This window comes from Phyllobates terribilis, unplaced genomic scaffold (assembly GCF_046119375.1).
Source record: "Phyllobates terribilis strain yellow unplaced genomic scaffold, ASM4611937v1 Scaffold_40__1_contigs__length_11209783, whole genome shotgun sequence".
Lineage (NCBI taxonomy): Eukaryota > Metazoa > Chordata > Amphibia > Anura > Dendrobatidae > Phyllobates > Phyllobates terribilis.
In genome coordinates this window covers 9,888,448-9,899,944 of record NW_027362800.1, presented here as the reverse complement: position 1 = coordinate 9,899,944, position 11,497 = coordinate 9,888,448, and the positions used below count along the sequence as shown (strand labels likewise).

The window sequence follows — 11,497 nt, the reverse complement described above, 5'->3', positions numbered from 1 at the left end:
GTGAGCTTCTCAGTGACATTCAGCCATCCAGGTATCCCGCCTGCAGTAGACAGAATGTGGCAATGGAACGCTGGCTGCGCGTGTCATAATAGGCTCTGAGCCTTTATATACCTGCGCACAGCAGCAGCCACCTTCAGTCTGCTGCTGGACAGCCAGCAGCAGCAGCAGCAGGAGAGGTAATTAATCAGCAACCCTCCTGCTAAGGGTAGACAGCTGCTCGTTCCACCCCCCCCCCCGCCTTAATTGGTTCTCCTCCCTTCCAACGGTGTTGAGGCGGGTGGGAACAGCCGGGGGTTGAGGGTACTGTGCTAAAAGAGGTGGAGTTATGCAGATCTAAAACGCGTGGATTGCAGCAGCAGCAAGCCGAAAAGTGCAGGCATGTGAGGGATCTAGAGGTTGACAGCATGTCTTCTTAACGGGAGTCCAGGTGGCCATCTCCACAAATGGACTTTTCAGAATCCTTGGGTGGCACCGTAGTCGGAAACCAATTCTGGTTATCGCTTCTCGGCCTTTTGGCTAAGATCAAGTGTAGTATCTGTTCTTATCAGTTTAATATCTGATACGTCCCCTATCTGGGGACCATATATTAAATGGATTTTTAGAACAGGGAGATGGAAAAAGAGCTTGCTCTGTCCACTCCACGCATTGACCTGGTATTTCAGTATCTCCAGGACCGGTGCACCCCTTCTTTAATGCAGTTTCTAAAATCAGAAAGAATTGAATTCAATGCTTTTTGTTCATTTTGCTTGTTTGTCGGATTTTGGGATGGACTCTTTGGCTTTGCTTTTCTTCTCCTCATTGGATTTTTCATGTTAAAAGTTGCAGAAGCCAGATGACAAGCTCATTTTGGTTCAACTTCAGCAACTGTGCATTGCATTGCCATGTAATGTAATGTAATGCAATGTAATGCAATGCTATCTATCTAGCTCTCCCTCTATACTTCCTTTTGGATAAACAGACATATTAGGCAAGCATTTTGGAGCTTTCACCTAAATAACTACAGGTGGTGAGATAAGCTGCACAATATAATTGACCTTTCAGTATATTGTTGCACACACACCATCTATTTAGCAAATGCCCTTGTTATCAACAGCAGCCTTTTAAACTCACCTGAGCTAACAGGTATGTGAGCTGGTTACTCTGCTGCGCTTAAAATTTCTTTTTTGGTTTGCTACAATGCCTTTTCTGAAACGTTGTCTCCCTCTGCTGGAACACTGACTTCTTTCATTTAATGCCTGCAGACTATAAAAGAGAAACCAACCCAAAAAGTTTGGTTGATTAGTCTGTGGCATTCTTTTAAACTGTTGCTTATGGCGGTCTCTGTGAGCTTCTCAGTGACATTCAGCCATCCAGGTATCCCGCCTGCAGTAGACGGAATGTGGCAATGGAACGCTGGCTGCGCGTGTCATAATAGGCTCTGAGCCTTTATATACCTGCGCACAGCAGCAGCCACCTTCAGTCTGCTGCTGGACAGCCAGCAGCAGCAGCAGCAGGAGAGGTAATTAATCAGCAACCCTCCTGCTAAGGGTAGACAGCTGCTCGTTCCACCACCCCCCCCGCCTTAATTGGTTCTCCTCCCTTCCAACGGTGTTGAGGCGGGTGGGAACAGCCGGGGGTTGAGGGTACTGTGCTAAAAGAGGTGGAGTTATGCAGATCTAAAACGCGTGGATTGCAGCAGCAGCAAGCCGAAAAGTGCAGGCATGTGAGGGATCTAGAGGTTGACAGCATGTCTTCTTAACGGGAGTCCAGGTGGCCATCTCCACAAATGGACTTTTCAGAATCCTTGGGTGGCACCGTAGTCGGAAACCAATTCTGGTTATCGCTTCTCGGCCTTTTGGCTAAGATCAAGTGTAGTATCTGTTCTTATCAGTTTAATATCTGATACGTCCCCTATCTGGGGACCATATATTAAATGGATTTTTAGAACAGGGAGATGGAAAAAGAGCTTGCTCTGTCCACTCCACGCATTGACCTGGTATTGCAGTATCTCCAGGACCGGTGCACCCCTTCTTTAATGCAGTTTCTAAAATCAGAAAGAATTGAATTCAATGCTTTTTGTTCATTTTGCTTGTTTGTCGGATTTTGGGATGGACTCTTTGGCTTTGCTTTTCTTCTCCTCATTGGATTTTTCATGTTAAAAGTTGCAGAAGCCAGATGACAAGCTCATTTTGGTTCAACTTCAGCAACTGTGCATTGCATTGCCATGTAATGTAATGTAATGCAATGCTATCTATCTAGCTCTCCCTCTAAACTTCCTTTTGGATAAACAGACATATTAGGCAAGAATTTTGGAGCTTTCACCTAAATAACTACAGGTGGTGAGATAAGCTGCACAATATAATTGACCTTTCAGTATATTGTTGCACACACACCATCTATTTAGCAAATGCCCTTGTTATCAACAGCAGCCTTTTAAACTCACCTGAGCTAACAGGTATGTGAGCTGGTTACTCTGCTGCGCTTAAAATTTCTTTTTTGGTTTGCTACAATGCCTTTTCTGAAACGTTGTCTCCCTCTGCTGGAACACTGACTTCTTTCATTTAATGCCTGCAGACTATAAAAGAGAAACCAACCCAAAAAGTTTGGTTGATTAGTCTGTGGCATTCTTTTAAACTGTTGCTTATGGCGGTCTCTGTGAGCTTCTCAGTGACATTCAGCCATCCAGGTATCCCGCCTGCAGTAGATGGAATGTGGCAATGGAACGCTGGCTGCGCGTGTCATAATAGGCTCTGAGCCTTTATATACCTGCGCACAGCAGCAGCCACCTTCAGTCTGCTGCTGGACAGCCAGCAGCAGCAGCAGCAGGAGAGGTAATTAATCAGCAACCCTCCTGCTAAGGGTAGACAGCTGCTCGTTCCACCCCCCCCCCCGCCTTAATTGGTTCTCCTCCCTTCCAACGGTGTTGAGGCGGGTGGGAACAGCCGGGGGTTGAGGGTACTGTGCTAAAAGAGGTGGAGTTATGCAGATCTAAAAAGCGTGGATTGCAGCAGCAGCAAGCCGAAAAGTGCAGGCATGTGAGGGATCTAGAGGTTGACAGCATGTCTTCTTAACGGGAGTCCAGGTGGCCATCTCCACAAATGGACTTTTCAGAATCCTTGGGTGGCACCGTAGTCGGAAACCAATTCTGGTTATCGCTTCTCGGCCTTTTGGCTAAGATCAAGTGTAGTATCTGTTCTTATCAGTTTAATATCTGATACGTCCCCTATCTGGGGACATATATTAAATGGATTTTTAGAACAGGGAGATGGAAAAAGAGCTTGCTCTGTCCACTCCACGCATTGACCTGGTATTGCAGTATCTCCAGGACCGGTGCACCCCTTCTTTAATGCAGTTTCTAAAATCAGAAAGAATTGAATTCAATGCTTTTTGTTCATTTTGCTTGTTTGTCGGATTTTGGGATGGACTCTTTGGCTTTGCTTTTCTTCTCCTCATTGGATTTTTCATGTTAAAAGTTGCAGAAGCCAGATGACAAGCTCATTTTGGTTCAACTTCAGCAACTGTGCATTGCATTGCCATGTAATGTAATGTAATGCAATGCTATCTATCTAGCTCTCCCTCTATACTTCCTTTTGGATAAACAGACATATTAGGCAAGCATTTTGGAGCTTTCACCTAAATAACTACAGGTGGTGAGATAAGCTGCACAATATAATTGACCTTTCAGTATATTGTTGCACACACACCATCTATTTAGCAAATGCCCTTGTTATCAACAGCAGCCTTTTAAACTCACCTGAGCTAACAGGTATGTGAGCTGGTTACTCTGCTACGCTTAAAATTTCTTTTTTGGTTTGCTACAATGCCTTTTCTGAAACGTTGTCTCCCTCTGCTGGAACACTGACTTCTTTCATTTAATGCCTGCAGACTATAAAAGAGAAACCAACCCAAAAAGTTTGGTTGATTAGTCTGTGGCATTCTTTTAAACTGTTGCTTATGGCGGTCTCTGTGAGCTTCTCAGTGACATTCAGCCATCCAGGTATCCCGCCTGCAGTAGACGGAATGTGGCAATGGAACGCTGGCTGCGCGTGTCATAATAGGCTCTGAGCCTTTATATACCTGCGCACAGCAGCAGCCACCTTCAGTCTGCTGCTGGACAGCCAGCAGCAGCAGCAGCAGGAGAGGTAATTAATCAGCAACCCTCCTGCTAAGGGTAGACAGCTGCTCGTTACACCCCCACCCCCCCCCCGCCTTAATTGGTTCTCCTCCCTTCCAACGGTGTTGAGGCGGGTGGGAACAGCCGGGGGTTGAGGGTACTGTGCTAAAAGAGGTGGAGTTATGCAGATCTAAAACGCGTGGATTGCAGCAGCAGCAAGCCGAAAAGTGCAGGCATGTGAGGGATCTAGAGGTTGACAGCATGTCTTCTTAACGGGAGTCCAGGTGGCCATCTCCACAAATGGACTTTTCAGAATCCTTGGGTGGCACCGTAGTCGGAAACCAATTCTGGTTATCGCTTCTCGGCCTTTTGGCTAAGATCAAGTGTAGTATCTGTTCTTATCAGTTTAATATCTGATACGTCCCCTATCTGGGGACCATATATTAAATGGATTTTTAGAACAGGGAGATGGAAAAAGAGCTTGCTCTGTCCACTCCACGCATTGACCTGGTATTGCAGTATCTCCAGGACCGGTGCACCCCTTCTTTAATGCAGTTTCTAAAATCAGAAAGAATTGAATTCAATGCTTTTTGTTCATTTTGCTTGTTTGTCGGATTTTGGGATGGACTCTTTGGCTTTGCTTTTCTTCTCCTCATTGGATTTTTCATGTTAAAAGTTGCAGAAGCCAGATGACAAGCTCATTTTGGTTCAACTTCAGCAACTGTGCATTGCATTGCCATGTAATGTAATGTAATGCAATGCTATCTATCTAGCTCTCCCTCTATACTTCCTTTTGGATAAACAGACATATTAGGCAAGCATTTTGGAGCTTTCACCTAAATAACTACAGGTGGTGAGATAAGCTGCACAATATAATTGACCTTTCAGTATATTGTTGCACACACACCATCTATTTAGCAAATGCCCTTGTTATCAACAGCAGCCTTTTAAACTCACCTGAGCTAACAGGTATGTGAGCTGGTTACTCTGCTGCGCTTAAAATTTCTTTTTTGGTTTGCTACAATGCCTTTTCTGGAACGTTGTCTCCCTCTGCTGGAACACTGACTTCTTTCATTTAATGCCTGCAGACTATAAAAGAGAAACCAACCCAAAAAGTTTGGTTGATTAGTCTGTGGCATTCTTTTAAACTGTTGCTTATGGCGGTCTCTGTGAGCTTCTCAGTGACATTCAGCCATCCAGGTATCCCGCCTGCAGTAGACGGAATGTGGCAATGGAACGCTGGCTGCGCATGTCATAATAGGCTCTGAGCCTTTATATACCTGCGCACAGCAGCAGCCACCTTCAGTCTGCTGCTGGACAGCCAGCAGCAGCAGCAGCAGGAGAGGTAATTAATCAGCAACCCTCCTGCTAAGGGTAGACAGCTGCTCGTTCCACCCCCCCCCGCCTTAATTGGTTCTCCTCCCTTCCAACGGTGTTGAGGCGGGTGGGAACAGCCGGGGGTTGAGGGTACTGTGCTAAAAGAGGTGGAGTTATGCAGATCTAAAACGCGTGGATTGCAGCAGCCGCAAGCCGAAAAGTGCAGGCATGTGAGGGATCTAGAGGTTGACAGCATGTCTTCTTAACGGGAGTCCAGGTGGCCATCTCCACAAATGGACTTTTCAGAATCCTTGGGTGGCACCGTAGTCGGAAACCAATTCTGGTTATCGCTTCTCGGCCTTTTGGCTAAGATCAAGTGTAGTATCTGTTCTTATCAGTTTAATATCTGATACGTCCCCTATCTGGGGACCATATATTAAATGGATTTTTAGAACAGGGAGATGGAAAAAGAGCTTGCTCTGTCCACTCCACGCATTGACCTGGTATTGCAGTATCTCCAGGACCGGTGCACCCCTTCTTTAATGCAGTTTCTAAAATCAGAAAGAATTGAATTCAATGCTTTTTGTTCATTTTGCTTGTTTGTCGGATTTTGGGATGGACTCTTTGGCTTTGCTTTTCTTCTCCTCATTGGATTTTTCATGTTAAAAGTTGCAGAAGCCAGATGACAAGCTCATTTTGGTTCAACTTCAGCAACTGTGCATTGCATTGCCATGTAATGTAATGTAATGCAATGCTATCTATCTAGCTCTCCCTCTATACTTCCTTTTGGATAAACAGACATATTAGGCAAGCATTTTGGAGCTTTCACCTAAATAACTACAGGTGGTGAGATAAGCTGCACAATATAATTGACCTTTCAGTATATTGTTGCACACACACCATCTATTTAGCAAATGCCCTTGTTATCAACAGCAGCCTTTTAAACTCACCTGAGCTAACAGGTATGTGAGCTGGTTACTCTGCTGCGCTTAAAATTTCTTTTTTGGTTTGCTACAATGCCTTTTCTGAAACGTTGTCTCCCTCTGCTGGAACACTGACTTCTTTCATTTAATGCCTGCAGACTATAAAAGAGAAACCAACCCAAAAAGTTTGGTTGATTAGTCTGTGGCATTCTTTTAAACTGTTGCTTATGGCGGTCTCTGTGAGCTTCTCAGTGACATTCAGCCATCCAGGTATCCCGCCTGCAGTAGTCGGAATGTGGCAATGGAACGCTGGCTGCGCGTGTCATAATAGGCTCTGAGCCTTTATATACCTGCGCACAGCAGCAGCCACCTTCAGTCTGCTGCTGGACAGCCAGCAGCAGCAGCAGCAGGAGAGGTAATTAATCAGCAACCCTCCTGCTAAGGGTAGACAGCTGCTCGTTCCACCCCCCCCCCCCGCCTTAATTGGTTCTCCTCCCTTCCAACGGTGTTGAGGCGGGTGGGAACAGCTGGGGGTTGAGGGTACTGTGCTAAAAGAGGTGGAGCTATGCAGATCTAAAACGCGTGGATTGCAGCAGCAGCAAGCCGAAAAGTGCAGGCATGTGAGGGATCTAGAGGTTGACAGCATGTCTTCTTAACGGGAGTCCAGGTGGCCATCTCCACAAATGGACTTTTCAGAATCCTTGGGTGGCACCGTAGTCGGAAACCAATTCTGGTTATCGCTTCTCGGCCTTTTGGCTAAGATCAAGTGTAGTATCTGTTCTTATCAGTTTAATATCTGATACGTCCCCTATCTGGGGACCATATATTAAATGGATTTTTAGAACAGGGAGATGGAAAAAGAGCTTGCTCTGTCCACTCCACGCATTGACCTGGTATTGCAGTATCTCCAGGACCGGTGCACCCCTTCTTTAATGCAGTTTCTAAAATCAGAAAGAATTGAATTCAATGCTTTTTGTTCATTTTGCTTGTTTGTCGGATTTTGGGATGGACTCTTTGGCTTTGCTTTTCTTCTCCTCATTGGATTTTTCATGTTAAAAGTTGCAGAAGCCAGATGACAAGCTCATTTTGGTTCAACTTCAGCAACTCTGCATTGCATTGCCATGTAATGTAATGTAATGCAATGCTATCTATCTAGCTCTCCCTCTATACTTCCTTTTGGATAAACAGACATATTAGGCAAGCATTTTGGAGCTTTCACCTAAATAACTACAGGTGGTGAGATAAGCTGCACAATATAATTGACCTTTCAGTATATTGTTGCACACACACCATCTATTTAGCAAATGCCCTTGTTATCAACAGCAGCCTTTTAAACTCACCTGAGCTAACAGGTATGTGAGCTGGTTACTCTGCTGCGCTTAAAATTTCTTTTTTGGTTTGCTACAATGCCTTTTCTGAAACGTTGTCTCCCTCTGCTGGAACACTGACTTCTTTCATTTAATGCCTGCAGACTATAAAAGAGAAACCAACCCAAAAAGTTTGGTTGATTAGTCTGTGGCATTCTTTTAAACTGTTGCTTATGGCGGTCTCTGTGAGCTTCTCAGTGACATTCAGCCATCCAGGTATCCCGCCTGCAGTAGACGGAATGTGGCAATGGAACGCTGGCTGCGCGTGTCATAATAGGCTCTGAGCCTTTATATACCTGCGCACAGCAGCAGCCACCTTCAGTCTGCTGCTGGACAGCCAGCAGCAGCAGCAGCAGGAGAGGTAATTAATCAGCAACCCTCCTGCTAAGGGTAGACAGCTGCTCGTTCCACCCCCCCCCCCCGCCTTAATTGGTTCTCCTCCCTTCCAACGGTGTTGAGGCGGGTGGGAACAGCCGGGGGTTGAGGGTACTGTGCTAAAAGAGGTGGAGTTATGCAGATCTATAACGCGTGGATTGCAGCAGCAGCAAGCCGAAAAGTGCAGGCATGTGAGGGATCTAGAGGTTGACAGCATGTCTTCTTAACGGGAGTCCAGGTGGCCATCTCCACAAATGGACTTTTCAGAATCCTTGGGTGGCACCGTAGTCGGAAACCAATTCTGGTTATCGCTTCTCGGCCTTTTGGCTAAGATCAAGTGTAGTATCTGTTCTTATCAGTTTAATATCTGTTACGTCCCCTATCTGGGGACCATATATTAAATGGATTTTTAGAACAGGGAGATGGAAAAAGAGCTTGCTCTGTCCACTCCACGCATTGACCTGGTATTCCAGTATCTCCAGGACCGGTGCACCCCTTCTTTAATGCAGTTTCTAAAATCAGAAAGAATTGAATTCAAAGCTTTTTGTTCATTTTGCTTGTTTGTCGGATTTTGGGATGGACTCTTTGGCTTTGCTTTTCTTCTCCTCATTGGATTTTTCATGTTAAAAGTTGCAGAAGCCAGATGACAAGCTCATTTTGGTTCAACTTCAGCAACTGTGCATTGCATTGCCATGTAATGTAATGTAATGCAATGCTATCTATCTAGCTCTCCCTCTATACTTCCTTTTGGATAAACAGACATATTAGGCAAGCATTTTGGAGCTTTCACCTAAATAACTACAGGTGGTGAGATAAGCTGCACAATATAATTGACCTTTCAGTATATTGTTGCACACACACCATCTATTTAGCAAATGCCCTTGTTATCAACAGCAGCCTTTTAAACTCACCTGAGCTAACAGGTATGTGAGCTGGTTACTCTGCTGCGCTTAAAATTTCTTTTTTGGTTTGCTACAATGCCTTTTCTGAAACGTTGTCTCCCTCTGCTGGAACACTGACTTCTTTCATTTAATGCCTGCAGACTATAAAAGAGAAACCAACCCAAAAAGTTTGGTTGATTAGTCTGTGGCATTCTTTTAAACTGTTGCTTATGGCGGTCTCTGTGAGCTTCTCAGTGACATTCAGCCATCCAGGTATCCCGCCTGCAGTAGACGGAATGTGGCAATGGAACGCTGGCTGCGCGTGTCATAATAGGCTCTGAGCCTTTATATATCTGCGCACAGCAGCAGCCACCTTCAGTCTGCTGCTGGACAGCCAGCAGCAGCAGCAGCAGGAGAGGTACTTAATCAGCAACCCTCCTGCTAAGGGTAGACTGCTGCTCGTTCCACCCCCCCCCCCGCCTTAATTGGTTCTCCTCCCTTCCAACGGTGTTGAGGCGGGTGGGAACAGCCGGGGGTTGAGGGTACTGTGCTAAAAGAGGTGGAGTTATGCAGATCTAAAACGCGTGGATTGCAGCAGCAGCAAGCCGAAAAGTGCAGGCATGTGAGGGATCTAGAGGTTGACAGCATGTCTTCTTAACGGGAGTCCAGGTGGCCATCTCCACAAATGGACTTTTCAGAATCCTTGGGTGGCACCGTAGTCGGAAACCAATTCTGGTTATCGCTTCTCGGCCTTTTGGCTAAGATCAAGTGTATTATCTGTTCTTATCAGTTTAATATCTGATACGTCCCCTATCTGGGGACCATATATTAAATGGATTTTTAGAACAGGGAGATGGAAAAAGAGCTTGCTCTGTCCACTCCACGCATTGACCTGGTATTGCAGTATCTCCAGGACCGGTGCACCCCTTCTTTAATGCAGTTTCTAAAATCAGAAAGAATTGAATTCAATGCTTTTTGTTCATTTTGCTTGTTTGTCGGATTTTGGGATGGACACTTTGGCTTTGCTTTTCTTCTCCTCATTGGATTTTTCATGTTAAAAGTTGCAGAAGCCAGATGACAAGCTCATTTTGGTTCAACTTCAGCAACTGTGCATTGCATTGCCATGTAATGTAATGTAATGCAATGCTATCTATCTAGCTCTCCCTCTATACTTCCTTTTGGATAAACAGACATATTAGGCAAGCATTTTGGAGCTTTCACCTAAATAACTACAGGTGGTGAGATAAGCTGCACAATATAATTGACCTTTCAGTATATTGTTGCACACACACCATCTATTTAGCAAATGCTCTTGTTATCAACAGCAGCCTTTTAAACTCACCTGAGCTAACAGGTATGTGAGCTGGTTACTCTGCTGCGCTTAAAATTTCTTTTTTGGTTTGCTACAATGCCTTTTCTGAAACGTTGTCTCCCTCTGCTGGAACACTGACTTCTTTCATTTAATGCCTGCAGACTATAAAAGAGAAACCAACCCAAAAAGTTTGGTTGATTAGTCTGTGGCATTCTTTTAAACTGTTGCTTATGGCGGTCTCTGTGAGCTTCTCAGTGACATTCAGCCATCCAGGTATCCCGCCTGCAGTAGACGGAATGTGGCAATGGAACGCTGGCTGCGCGTGTCATAATAGGCTCTGAGCCTTTATATACCTGCGCACAGCAGCAGCCACCTTCAGTCTGCTGCTGGACAGCCAGCAGCAGCAGCAGCAGGAGAGGTAATTAATCAGCAACCCTCCTGCTAAGGGTAGACAGCTGCTCGTTCCACCCCCCCCCCCGCCTTAATTGGTTCTCCTCCCTTCCAACGGTGTTGAGGCGGGTGGGAACAGCCGGGGGTTGAGGGTACTGTGCTAAAAGAGGTGGAGTTATGCAGATCTAAAACGCGTGGATTGCAGCAGCAGCAAGCCGAAAAGTGCAGGCATGTGAGGGATCTAGAGGTTGACAGCATGTCTTCTTAACGGGAGTCCAGGTGGCCATCTCCACAAATGGACTTTTCAGAATCCTTGGGTGGCACCGTAGTCGGAAACCAATTCTGGTTATCGCTTCTCGGCCTTTTGGCTAAGATCAAGTGTAGTATCTGTTCTTATCAGTTTAATATCTGATACGTCCCCTATCTGGGGACCATATATTAAATGGATTTTTAGAACAGGGAGATGGAAAAAGAGCTTGCTCTGTCCACTCCACGCATTGACCTGGTATTGCAGTATCTCCAGGACCGGTGCACCCCTTCTTTAATGCAGTTTCTAAAATCAGAAAGAATTGAATTCAATGCTTTTTGTTCATTTTGCTTGTTTGTCGGATTTTGGGATGGACTCTTTGGCTTTGCTTTTCTTCTCCTCATTGGATTTTTCATGTTAAAAGTTGCAGAAGCCAGATGACAAGCTCATTATGGTTCAACTTCAGCAACTGTGCATTGCATTGCCATGTAATGTAATGTAATGCAATGCTATCTATCTAGCTCTCCCTCTATACTTCCTTTTGGATAAACAGACATATTAGGCAAGCATTTTGGAGCTTTCACCTAAATAA

The 11,497-nt window shown here is 45.3% G+C and overlaps 9 non-coding genes across 9 annotated transcripts; all 9 read left to right on the top strand.

The window, feature by feature from the left end:
• Window positions 1-496: 496 nt before the first annotated feature.
• On the top strand, window positions 497-687 carry LOC141184299 (U2 spliceosomal RNA). The gene has a single exon (XR_012259067.1). It is a non-coding gene; the product is annotated as a U2 spliceosomal RNA (small nuclear RNA).
• Window positions 688-1,818: 1,131 nt separating this feature from the next.
• LOC141190452 (U2 spliceosomal RNA) lies at window positions 1,819-2,009 on the top strand. The gene has a single exon (XR_012264478.1). It is a non-coding gene; the product is annotated as a U2 spliceosomal RNA (small nuclear RNA).
• A 1,121-nt stretch (window positions 2,010-3,130) lies between these two features.
• LOC141184459 (U2 spliceosomal RNA) lies at window positions 3,131-3,320 on the top strand. Its single transcript, XR_012259212.1, has one exon. It is a non-coding gene; the product is annotated as a U2 spliceosomal RNA (small nuclear RNA).
• A 1,126-nt stretch (window positions 3,321-4,446) lies between these two features.
• Window positions 4,447-4,637, top strand: LOC141190451 (U2 spliceosomal RNA). Its single transcript, XR_012264477.1, has one exon. It is a non-coding gene; the product is annotated as a U2 spliceosomal RNA (small nuclear RNA).
• A 1,119-nt stretch (window positions 4,638-5,756) lies between these two features.
• LOC141190450 (U2 spliceosomal RNA) lies at window positions 5,757-5,947 on the top strand. The gene has a single exon (XR_012264476.1). It is a non-coding gene; the product is annotated as a U2 spliceosomal RNA (small nuclear RNA).
• A 1,122-nt stretch (window positions 5,948-7,069) lies between these two features.
• On the top strand, window positions 7,070-7,260 carry LOC141190449 (U2 spliceosomal RNA). The gene has a single exon (XR_012264475.1). It is a non-coding gene; the product is annotated as a U2 spliceosomal RNA (small nuclear RNA).
• Window positions 7,261-8,382: 1,122 nt separating this feature from the next.
• On the top strand, window positions 8,383-8,573 carry LOC141185397 (U2 spliceosomal RNA). Its single transcript, XR_012260064.1, has one exon. It is a non-coding gene; the product is annotated as a U2 spliceosomal RNA (small nuclear RNA).
• Window positions 8,574-9,694: 1,121 nt separating this feature from the next.
• LOC141184797 (U2 spliceosomal RNA) lies at window positions 9,695-9,885 on the top strand. Its single transcript, XR_012259518.1, has one exon. It is a non-coding gene; the product is annotated as a U2 spliceosomal RNA (small nuclear RNA).
• Window positions 9,886-11,006: 1,121 nt separating this feature from the next.
• LOC141190447 (U2 spliceosomal RNA) lies at window positions 11,007-11,197 on the top strand. The gene has a single exon (XR_012264473.1). It is a non-coding gene; the product is annotated as a U2 spliceosomal RNA (small nuclear RNA).
• The last annotated feature ends 300 nt before the right edge of the window (window positions 11,198-11,497 follow it).